Source organism: Pipistrellus kuhlii, unplaced genomic scaffold (assembly GCF_014108245.1).
Source record: "Pipistrellus kuhlii isolate mPipKuh1 unplaced genomic scaffold, mPipKuh1.p scaffold_m20_p_1, whole genome shotgun sequence".
NCBI lineage: Eukaryota > Metazoa > Chordata > Mammalia > Chiroptera > Vespertilionidae > Pipistrellus > Pipistrellus kuhlii.
Genome location: NW_023425404.1, coordinates 163,039,572 through 163,051,836, shown reverse-complemented (window position 1 = coordinate 163,051,836; position 12,265 = coordinate 163,039,572). Strand labels below are relative to the sequence as shown.

The window sequence follows — 12,265 nt, the reverse complement described above, 5'->3', positions numbered from 1 at the left end:
AAGATGGTCACCACAAGATGGCCTGTAGGGGAGGGCAGTTGGGAGGGACCAGGCCTGCAAGGGAGGGCAGTCAGGGGCAATCAAGCCTGCAGGGGAAGGCAGTTAGGGGTGACCAGGCCATCAGAGGAGGGAGGTTGGGGGGGACTGGGCCTGTAGGGAAGAGTAGTTGGTGAGGACTCAGGCCAGCAAGGGAGAGCAGTTGGGGGGACCAAGCCTGCAGGGGAGGGCAGTTAGGGGCAAACAGGCTGGCAGGGAAGCAGTCAGGAATTAATCAGGCTAGTAGGGGAGTGGTTAGGGGTGATCAGGCTGGCAGGCAAAAGTGGTTAGGGGCAATCAGGCAGGCAGACAGGCAGGCAGGCAGGCAAGCAATTGGGAGCCAGCAGTCCTGGATTGTTAGAGGGATCCCAGATTGGAGTGGGTACCAGGCCTTTAGTGTTCTAGTATATATCATATATATTCAGAAAAACATAGAACTCTCATCCAAGGAATCTAAGAAAATCTAAAAATATGGATTCATGGAATAAAAACTTCATATTATGAAGATAACAGTTCTTCCCAACTTGATCAGTACATTAAACACATGAAATCCTAGCAACCTGTGGAGTCATGGATCCTGCCAGAAGGGCCAAGCCAAGGGGGACCTGGGGAGTGTGGCTACCTATACAGAATGGTGCTCATCAGGCACTGGGTCTGGGGAAGAGCCAACTGCTGTCCAGCTTCACCCGCAACAATCCAACCTGGAGAACAAGAGCACCATTAGGGTAGAGTTTGTCTCCCGCAGCTTCCAGGTGGACAGCAAGACCATTAGGGTGCAGATCTGGGACACTGGCCAGGAACGCTACCATGACATCACCTCCGCATACGACCAAGGTGCAGGTGTATGACATCCCAAGCACCTGACATAGGAGAATATGGCATGCTGGCTGAAGGGGCCGAAGGTCCATGCTGACAGTAACATCGTCATCATGCTGGTGGGCAACAGGAACGACCTGTGCCACTTGCAGGCTGTGCCCACTGATGAGACCGGAGCCTTCTCAGGGAAGAACAACTTGTCCTTCATTGAGACCTCAACCTAGGACTCCACCAACGTAGAGGAAGCTTTCAAGGACATACTCACAGAGATCTACCGCATCATGCCACAGAAGCAAATCGCAGGCCGCACAGCCCATAAGTCCCCCGGTAACAACGTGGTGGACATCACAGTGTCACCCATTATTGGTGGACAGAAACCGAACAAGCTGCAAGGCTGCCAGAACCTGTGCCTGCTCCGTGCCTCCTCCAAGTGTGCAGGCATGCACATACTCTCCTTTGCCTGCCCCTCATCAGGATGTCTTCTCTGACCCGATCCTCTCTGAATCTCTGTGTCTGGCTCCCACCCCTCCACTGAGCTCTGCACAGTCAGCTGGGGCTTAGGGAGAACAGGAGTCCAGCAGGGCCATCTGTCCTTCTCCCCTGCCCCAGGGAAGCTTGAAACCTGGCTGATGCATCTATTCTTCTTGGGTCACCGTGGGCCTCAGGATGGGGTGGGGAGGGTGACAGGATGGACAGGGCCAGCAGCATGGACACACCAAGCAGGCTCAAGTTTTCCACAGTAGATTCCAGGGAACAATTACCTCCCTTCCTCTCTGGCCAGTTGTCCCAGCTGGCCCTGGTCCCCACCCAGAACCCCTTTGGCTGAAGCCTGAAGAACAAGTGACCAGGGGATTGGATCAGGCAAACAGAGGCCCCAGCACCCTACCACCCACATACAGCCAGGACCTGCATACCCTGGCCTCTCCTGTACATGGGTGAATTCAGCTCCTGCCTGTAGATTTCTGCTGGGAGAAGACCTCCCCCAACCCCTGCTTTCTGCCACAGTGCACTCCCCACCCGTCCCTGTGCCCTTCTCTCTGTCTTATCTCCCTGTCTGGTCAGGAATTGTTTGCAAGTGAAGTGATATCTCAGTGTTTTGTATATACAGCCGCTCTTGTAGCCTTTGTTTTTGTTGTTGTTGTTGTTATTGTAGAGAAACAGATTATTTATACACTTTGTAAGATTGATGCCAAACTCCAGCTCTCAGATCTTTTATTCTCCCTGTGGCCTCTGTGGCCCCAGTGCCTCATTTCTCTGTCCCATTACAAAAATATGTAATCTGACCTCCTGGACAGAAACCTGCCATTGGGAAAAAAGAAGAAGAAGAAGAAGAAGAAGAAGAAGAAGAAGAAGAAGAAGAAGAAGAAGAAGAAGAAGAAGAAGAGGGAGGAGGAGGAGGAGGAGGAGGAGGAGGAGGAGGAGGAGGAGGGGGAAGAGGAGGAGGAGGAGGAGAAGAAGAAGAAATCCTAGCAACTTCTTTTGTAGTTATTTAAAACATTTAAAACTGATTTTAAGTTTATATTCAAAGGAAAACGATGAAAAGGATTCAATACAACACTGAAAAAGAACAATGTCAGAGGACTGAAAAACTCTATACTAGCAGAAGTTCAACACTTACCAATTGCAAAACAGAAAAAAATATATCTTAATAGGTTTTTCACCAAAGAAGACAGGTAAGTGGTAAATAAACATGAATAAAGCTTATCACAATTTGCCATCACGGAAATGCAAATTTAAAACAAGGAGACATCACTGTACACCAATGGCAAACATGCCTAGTGCTGTGTGAGAATGTAGAGCAACAGGAAACGCCTGTGTGAAGACAAAACAATGCATGCACCACAGAAGGTAGTTTGTCAATCTCTTATAAGCAAACCATAGTTTTACCATATCACCTATAAATTATGATTCTAGATGTTTACCCAATAGATTGAAAACTTGAACTCACACAGAAATCTGCATGCTGACATTCATAGTCTCTTTATTTATAATCACAAAAGCTAGAAGCCACCAAAGCATTCCTCAAAAGATCAATGGAGAAACAGACTTTGATACATCTGTACAGTGGAATGTTATTTTGTACTAAAAAGAAATGAGCTACAAAGCAACAAAAAGTCATGAAGAAAACTTAAATGAATATATACAAGTGAGAGAAGCAAGTTTGAAAGGTTATGCACTGCATGATTTCAACTTTATAACATTTTTGAAATGACACCTTATTGAGATATTAAAATAGTTAGTGGTTGCTAAGATTTGGAGTGAGGTGAGTAAATAAAATGCTGAGGCTTTTTTTGGACAGTAATTTTATTTTGTAGAATATACTACTGTATTAGTGGATAACAGACCATGCACTTGCCAAAAGCCTTAAAACTTGAAAGCACAAAGAATAATGTGTGCAGATATACAAAAAGTCATTTAGGATCAGGGAACCAGCGTCCCTGTAGTCTGAGACAAGAAAGTCTTGCTGTATTACAAGTGTATAAAATAATCTCAGTAAAGGTCATTGGGGAAGGGGTGATGACCAGAGTCACTTTGGGAAGGCATGGAGTCAGTAGGAAAATGCACATAATGCTATACACTAGTTGATAAAGTTGTTAAGAGAGCATGAATTAACAATAATTACAGTTCTGTATATTTAAATAGAAATGGAACAATTAAGGAAAGAATGGTATATGGTACGAGCCAGGCTTGTCACTATGGGATTGAGAGTGACTGTGCAGATAAGTAAAGCTGACTAAACTAAAATGATCCAAGTGATAACAAATTAGAATTGGAGGCATTAGTATGAACTCATGCTCAACTTAATAAAGATCTAGATGTTTATTTATAGAAATATATGTATAGTCAGAATTCGCTCTCTCTGCTGGTTTATAAATATCTCAGTGGTGGGCAAACTCATTAGTCAACAGAGCCAAATATCAACAGTACAACGATTGAAATTTCTTTTGAGAGCCAAATTTTTAAACATTTAAACTTCTTCTAACACCACTTCTTCAAAATAGACTTGCCCAGGCTGTGATATTTTGTGGAAGAGCCACACTCAAGGGGCCAAAGAGCTGCATGTGGCTCATGAGCCACAGTTTGCCAATCACAGTCCTATCTAATAAAGAGGAAACATACTTATTGACCCTCATGCCCTTGCAAAGATGGTGGCACCCACAACCAGTAAGAAGGGAATATGCTAATTGACTGCCATGCCCTCAAAGATGGCAGCGCCAGTCTCCTTAGCCCCACCAAGTTCACAGGTATGTGGCAAGGGTGGGCCTGCTATGTGCCTGCCTCTGGAGTCCCCCAGTAACCTCAGCCCCACAGCTGCCTGGAGCCAGCCCAAAATGCAGGCAAACCTCAGATGGTTGCCGCCCAGTCACCTGGAGCCAGCCAGAGGCACAGGCAAGTCTCAGATTGTAGCTGCCCATCCACCCAGGACTGCCAGAGGCTCAGGTAGTCAAAGTGGCCAACCAAGGCTTGTACTGCCAGCAGTGCAGAAGCAGAGGTGTGATGGGGCTTAGCCTTCTCCTGATCGCCGTGTTGCCTCCAGCCCTTGAAGGCTCCTGAACTATGAGAGGGGGCAAACCAGGCTGAGGGTCCCTCCCTCCAGTGCATGAATTTTCATGCACTGGGCTACTAGTATATATATTCTATCTAATAAAAGAGTAATATGCAAGTTGACCAATCACTCCAACACACAAGATGGCTGCCCCATGTGGTCAAAGATGGCTGCTTCCATGTGAACACAAGATGGCTGCCACAAGATGGCCAACAGGGGAGGAGAAACCAGGGACAGTTGGGAGGGACCAGGCATGCAGGCGAGGGTAGTTAGGGGTGACCAGGCCTGAAGGGGAGGACAGTTAGGGGAAATCAGGCTGGCAGGGGAGCAGTAAGGCATCAATCAGCCTGGCAGGGGAGTGTTTAGGGGCAATCAGAAAAGCAGGCAGGCAAACAGTGGGGAGCCAGCAGTCCTAGATTGTGAGAGGGATGTCCGGTAGGATCAGGCCTAAACGGGCAGTTCGGACATCCCTCAAAGGGTCCCAAACTGGAGAGGGTGAAGGCTGGGCTGAGGGACACTCCCCTTCCCCCTGCCCCTGCACAAATTTCATGCACCAGTCTTCTAGTATCTATATATATAAACATTTTTTTTGTGTGTGTGTGTGTGTTTTTTTTTGTTAGCTAAGAGGGCCTTAAATAAATGACACTCCTGGTTTCTAATACTGTTCTATAATAAAAGGAAACATAGCTCTTTGGAGAAATGGCTGATTTGAGGATGAGACAAAGAAATATACAAGATGAGTCTGTATCACTGTACAGTATAATAAAGTAAGTGTTCCAAACATTTACGGGGTACATTAAAAAAGCATAGTCAACTCAAATTGCTCCCAATGACCAAAGTTGGAACAATTGGAACAACGAAATAAAGAGAGTAGTATTGGGATCCAACACAAAATACAAAATAAAAATTCATGAGTCTATACTAATATAACAAAACTAGGGGCCTATTGCATGAATTCATGCACCGTGAAAGGAACTCTGGGCAGTGAGGCTGTGGTGGGTACAGGGATGGGTCTCAGCCCATCCTTCCTGCCTGCGCCCGCCTCTTTCCGCTGCGGCCCCCAGTCCCCTCTCTGATGGCACCCCTGGTCCCACTGGTGCCGCTTGCACCCTCTGAAAGTGCAGAGCAATTGAGTCCCTTACCAGCAGCGGGTCTGAGTGCCCAGTGGGACTGTGGCATGCAGGAGCAAAGAATTTTCAGTAACCATCAGAGACTTGCCCTGTTGACAGCTACTGGCACCCCACATTAGTCTGGTGCCCCAGCTCACCTGCTCTACCATTCTGCCATGCCCAATGCCCGCCATGTTCCATGCACCCCCTAGTGGTCAGCATACATCATAGCAGCTGGTTGTTCTGTTGTTCAGCCCTTAGGTCTATTTGCATATTAGGATTTTATATGGGTAGATTATTGAATACATCAATAAGTGGGAGAGAAGGTTAAATTTCCATGAAGAAGATTTGCAGGTAATTTATGTAGCTATCCGCCCCCTTGAGAAGTAGGAGTACAACTGTGTGAGCTGTGCAGAATGACTTCCTTCCAAAGTGTACAGTATGGACAAGGAAAAATTAAATAAATTAATTGTCGAGTAACTTGACAAACACTATCTCAGCATCCAAGAAAAGATACTGTTTCCCCAATAGTTAGGATTCATGAGTTCAGAAGTTAAGGTGTGATAAAAAGAGAGTTACCACTCACCATTACCCCAAAATGTCCCACTAGCAAAACTTTGCTTCCTGTTTTGGCAACTTTACATTCTGTTGATGCAATGGTCTTAGCTGTAGAGAGAATGCATCCACCAGGAGGCCAATAGGGATTCCACTGAACTGGAAGTAAAGACTTCCGCTTGGAGCCTTTTATATCTTTCAACAGTTGGATATTGAGGGATATGCCATGGGATGATTGAACCTGACTCCAAGGGGAAGTTGGACTACTATCCCAAAATAGAAGTAAGGATGAGTATATCTGGAATATAGGAGATACCTTAGAGAGTCTCTTAGTATTATCATACTCTCTGATTAAGGTCAATGGAAAACTAAATCCATTTCAGACAGGACTACTAATAACCCAGACCCTTTGTGAATAAATGTTTGGGCCATGTGGCCAAATAAAGAATCACAATCAGTTGAGGTGCTTGCTGAGTGCAAAAAGAATCTGGAATGGGTAGTGGATGAAGGTAATTACAATTATTAATTACATTCATATGACTAGTAACAGAAGTGAACACTTTGTTACAAATATATATCTGTTTGTTTTTCTTTCCTTGTGACATTGGTTGTATTGACTTCATGTCATAGCATTTAAATACTGTCAATTTTACAGCATAATTTTTAGTTGTGGCATATTAAGGGGAAAAGTAAACATCAGTCAAGGACATTACTTCCTCTTCTATAGAAGAGGTTAATGTTTTTCTATTGTACACAGAATAACTGTATAATTTTAAGCAGAATTATGATCTTTTTATTGTATTTATTTGGAAATTAAGTATTGTTTAAGAGGATGCATATGGACATTAAACTGACAAGGGGTGAGGTTGTAATGGTTAATTTTATGTGTCAACTTGACTGGATCATGAGGTGTCAGTATTTAGATAAACATTATTTCTGGGTGTGTTTGTGATGGTGTTTCTAGATGAGATTGTCAGACTTAATAAAGCAGAATATTCTTCTCAGTGTAGGTGGGCATCATCCAATCTGTGAGGGTCTAAGTATAAGGAAACAGAATTCACTCTCTCTGCCTGACTTCTTGAGTTAGACATTGGCCTCCTTTCCCCAAACTGGATTTAGTTCTCAGGCCTTTGGACATAGACTAGAACTATATCATCAGCTTTTCCAGTTTCTAATAATAAATCTATAGGTTCATTTTTTTTTTCCTGGAGAACCCTGACTAAGACAATGGATGGTCAATGAAAATATTAAAAATGTTTTGCAAATTTTTATATATAAACATCATATGTTTAGATCAAAGGGGAAACAGAAACACTGTCTTATAAATTTTGTATTCATTTTATTTCCTTTTTCATATGAGCCATTTCTAAGTGTTTTATAAAAAGTTAGTAATGTACATTTGACTTTCCTCTAGTAAAATTGTATTCAACTGTTTCTTTTAAAATTAATATGTCTTCATTATCACAGCCATGATTTCTAAGAAATATTCTGTGCTGCAAATGATTATCATTAAGATGCTATCAGTTTATTTGTTCTTAAAAATATAGACATCAATATTCATATTTAGAAAAACAAATATCATGTGCAATGTAACTTAGATTGAGAATCTTGCATTTTTATTAAAAATATGTGAAGTCTATGAATCAGTAAAATTATTTACATCTTAAAGTTGTTTTTAATAATACCTTCCTGCAAAAATTTAAGTGAAATATACTCTAAAAAGAAATAGGAGTTATAATATTATTCCATGTGGCAGTGTGGAACTTATACTATTTAATTTAGATCAGGAGATTTACCACTAGCCTGAGAGGTTTTGAAATTGGATTATTCATCAGCTTTACTTTCTGCCAAATTGCAATCATTACCTTTTTTTTTTTTTTTTTTTTTTTTTTTTTGATGGTAATTCCAAAAGTGTATTGACTGTCTTAGCTATTAAGTATACAGAACATTTCCCACTCTCTCACTGACTGGAAGATTTTTAAAGAATATGGATTCCTTGGGGAACATAGCATTACACACAAGACTATAACATTTCTTTATATACTCTGTCTCTGAGATCTTTTCAACTTGTCATTTTATGTGCAGGTGAAGACTTTGTACATTTTTCTCACCTAGAGTGTGCTAATACAACATTTGTGAGTATGTCTTTGCCAGTAGCCTTGAAAGAAGCAGAGATTAATATTTGCATTTCCATAAAAGGCTCTAAAAGTAGCAGATCAGGACTGTCACTCAATCAAAAAGGAATTTTTGGAAATCATAAGTAAAATAAAGTTAAGGAGTCCAAGTGGACAAGAAGCAGAGAATAAAATTTGCAGTAAAATCTTGGTGCAGAAAAGGTTTGGGTAGAATATTGCAGCTGTTAGTGTGACTATTGAATGGGCCCTTCCCTAGCACTGAGTCCTGGACACTCACTGTGGCATTTCAGACTCTGTCACCGCAGAATTCTCACAGACCTTACACTGTGACTAAGTTGCTTTGCCAATACTTAGTGTTACAAATGTTTAAAAAATTTCTTGATGGGGCCAAAGGACAATAGAAATAACCTTTGCTCTGGTTCCTATTTTGAGTCTATTAGGATTTGGAATCACTCAGAAAGGCATAAAATCAAAATATCTTATTATTGCACATAGAATCCTGAGATGTTCATTAAGCAAATGTGAGGGCTCTATCTATTGATATAAAATGTATAAGTCTTCCTGCCACTTGTTAAAACTATTAAGTTATTTATTTTTAGCATTTGCTATTTTATTCAAAACATTAACAGTGCTGTGTGATTAAATAACATATTAAGCCAGTGTATATAGAAAAATGATTATTTTATATTAAGTATTTTATTTTCCTTTATTTAGAAAAAATATTGCTGTGTAAGAATTTATCTACTCATAACTTTATGAAGTTATTAATTATAGAAGATAATAAGTTTACACACACTGATCAAAGCATTATAACAGTCCTAAACTATCTTTAAGAAAGTAGGATGGCTGGGTTTTGTTTGTCAACTTGACTTTGCTATTGTACCCAGTTGTGTTTTCAAACACAAATCTACTTACTACTGGGAAAGTATTTTGTAGATGTGGTTAACATAAGCAATCAGTGGACTTTAAGATAATGAAGATTAACTTGGATAATGTGAGTGAACCCCATATAATTAATTGAGGGCTTTGAAAACAAAACCTCTCATTGAACCCTAAATGAAACAAACAGATAATATTATCCTTTGTTTTCTCTTTGCTTCTGTTATTTTCTTTTGTTTTCTATTTTTTAAAAAGTATATATTTTATTGATTTTTTACAGAGAGGAAGGGAAAGAGAGAGTTAGAATCATCTATGAGAGAGTCATCAATCACCTGCCTCTTGCACATCCTCTACAGGGGATGTGCCTGCAACCAAGGTACATGCCCTTGACTGGAATCGAATCCAGGACCCTTCATTCCACAGGCTGACACTCTATCCACTCAGCGTAACAGGTTTTGGCTTTTATTGTCTATTAATATTTCAGAATAATACATACTTTAAAATTTTACATAGGACAAATATAATGTGAAATTCTTCAATTAAAAATGTAATTCATGCCCTAACTGGGTTGTCTAAGTGGATAGAGCATCGGCCTGTGGAATCATGGGTCCCAGGTTCAATTCCGTTCAAGGGCATATACGTTGGTTGCTGGTACATACCAAGTGGAGAGTGTGCAGGAGACAGCTAATAGATGTTTCTTGTGATTAATTGCCCACCTGTGGGCAATGAAGACAAAATTGTACAGAGGAGGCTGAAACCAGTTTGGCTCAGTGGATAGAGCGTCAGCCTGCGGACTGAAGGGTCCCAGGTTCGATTCCGGTCAAGGGCATGTACCTTGGTTGCGGGCACATCCCCAGTAGGGGGTGTGCAGGAGGAAGCTGGTAGATGTTTCTCTCTCATCAGTGTTTCTAGCTCTCTATCCCTCTCCCTTCCTCTCTGTAAAAAAATCAATAAACTATATAGTTTTAAAAAATGTAATTCATTTTTCTAACTGCATTTGCAATATCTTAAATGTATATTACTATAGATTACAACTGTGCACTTCTGTAAATGCTATTTTAGCTTTTTAACTTCCTTTAAGTGTTACATTAAAGCTAATTGAGATTTTGGTATACAACTCTGTAGACCTCTTCTGTTCATCTTTATCTTTATGTACTTGTGATTAATTTTCAGTCAATGCACAATGATTGTTTCGCAGATCTGTAGGATGTTTTTGACAATCCATAAAATTATCTTAATGACCTTGATGTCTTTAGAAAGAAATGCTATATAAATAAAACATATTTACTGCCTTGAAAGGTCCCTACTATAGCTTTCACATAAATGTAACTCAATTTTAAAAATTAACATTTATGAGTAATAATTAAGATTCTTCTCTCCACTTGATAAAACATATCAACTAAGTTGCTTTGCAAATATGATGGTTATGATGGAACCACCATGTCCCTCAGCCATAGCCAGTAATCCCAAAATTTCTTCCTGTGGGTCTCCACTTAAAATTGCCATTTTTGAAAATCAAATATATCTAACAAACAACTTAAGAATGTGCTGCATCTTAAAAAGAAGAGGCACATTAATTGACTAATCTTTAAGGTGCATTATATTATATTATACTAGAGGCCCAGTGTATGAAATTGGTGCATGGGGGGAGAAAGGTGACCCTCAGGCCAGCCTGTACCCTCTCTAATCTGGGATCCCTCGAGAAATGTGTGACTGCCCAGTAGGGATCGTGCCTAAACAGACAGTCAGACATCCCTCTCACAATCCAGGACTGCTGGCTCCCAACCACTTGCCTCCCTGCCTGGCTGACTAATTACCCCTAACCACTTCTGCCTATCATCCTGATCACCCCTTACCAATCTCCTGCCAGCCTGATCAACACCTAACTGGTCCCCTGCCAGCTCGATTTCATTTCTTTAAAAAACTATTTTCAATTTTATATGTTAAAGTAATAGTCATGTTGAAGCACCATGATTTATTTAAGAACATAAAATCAAATATTATAAAATAATTAATTTCAGTGCATATTCATTTTAGACTTTGTCCACAATAAAATTATGCTTACTTCCCTTGTAGTTATTTATGCTATGTTTAATAGCTTTAAACATAATAAGTTACTTATAATATAAATGCCACTTACATCAAAGTAAGATCTCACTTGACAATATGTAATTATTTAGAAACTCTATTGAAGCACAAATAATATGATTTGAAGATTTCTAGGTGTACAGACAAAAATTTTTTGTTTTACTATGTCAGTTTCACTAGTCTTGTTTAAGGTTCACTATTCTCCTAGGGTGAGAAAAAAAATTAACCAAGTACAGATAATAAGTAGCTTGTTAAATTTTTCATATTTTATCTTGATGAAATTAACCAAGCTTTTAGGTTACTCTTACACACAGTCTCTGTATGGACACTCTGAAATGAATTTAATGGTGGGCATTTTATTATTCTAATTATCTAGGACTACAAGGACTTCAGAGGGGTTCAACATGGTTAGGGCCTGGTATATGACATGGTGATGGGGAAGGTGGAAAGAAATGAAGCAAAAGAGATTAAAAAAAAAAGGGGGCTGTATTTGTGAAAATTCTTATAAATTGGGTTGTATACGATACTACATGTGTGACACTGTGCTCCTGTCTCCCTGAAGTCATTGGGAATCCATAGAGAAGTATGATTGGCAGGTAATATTGCTTAAGTATTGGTGTAAACTGTTCTTGCACTTTAAATCTTAAGGAAGCAGAATTGAGTTTGCTTGGTGAAATGGTGAAAATATATGGTATGTTAAATACTGACCTAAAAATAGGAGTGGGTAACTGGAAGGTGATTTACTACCTCTTCCAACTATAAAGACATGGAAACAAAATCCACTTGACTGTTCATGTCAGCTTAATCAGAACTGGGAGTTAAGGTAATGTGTGTTATGCATGTTTCCATCCCCAGGTACTTTTAAGATCATATATTACTTAACAGAAATACAAAAAATGTTTATTATTCTAATAGCCATATTCACAGGGGGAAAAAGTACATGGCAAAGTAAACTGCATGGACTTATTTTCTTTAAAGATTCTCTTTGTTCTTTGAGAATTAATTATTTAGGATTTTTCTAGTGTTCTTTGTTACTTTATTTGTAGCTGTTGACTAGTATAACACCTTTCATTCTTTATTTTTTTTCTTCTGTAAAAGTA

General features: G+C 40.0%; 1 pseudogene; it reads left to right on the top strand.

The window, feature by feature from the left end:
• The first annotated feature begins 606 nt into the window (after window positions 1–606).
• Window positions 607–1,986, top strand: LOC118723766 (annotated as a pseudogene).
• Window positions 1,987–12,265: the final 10,279 nt, after the last annotated feature.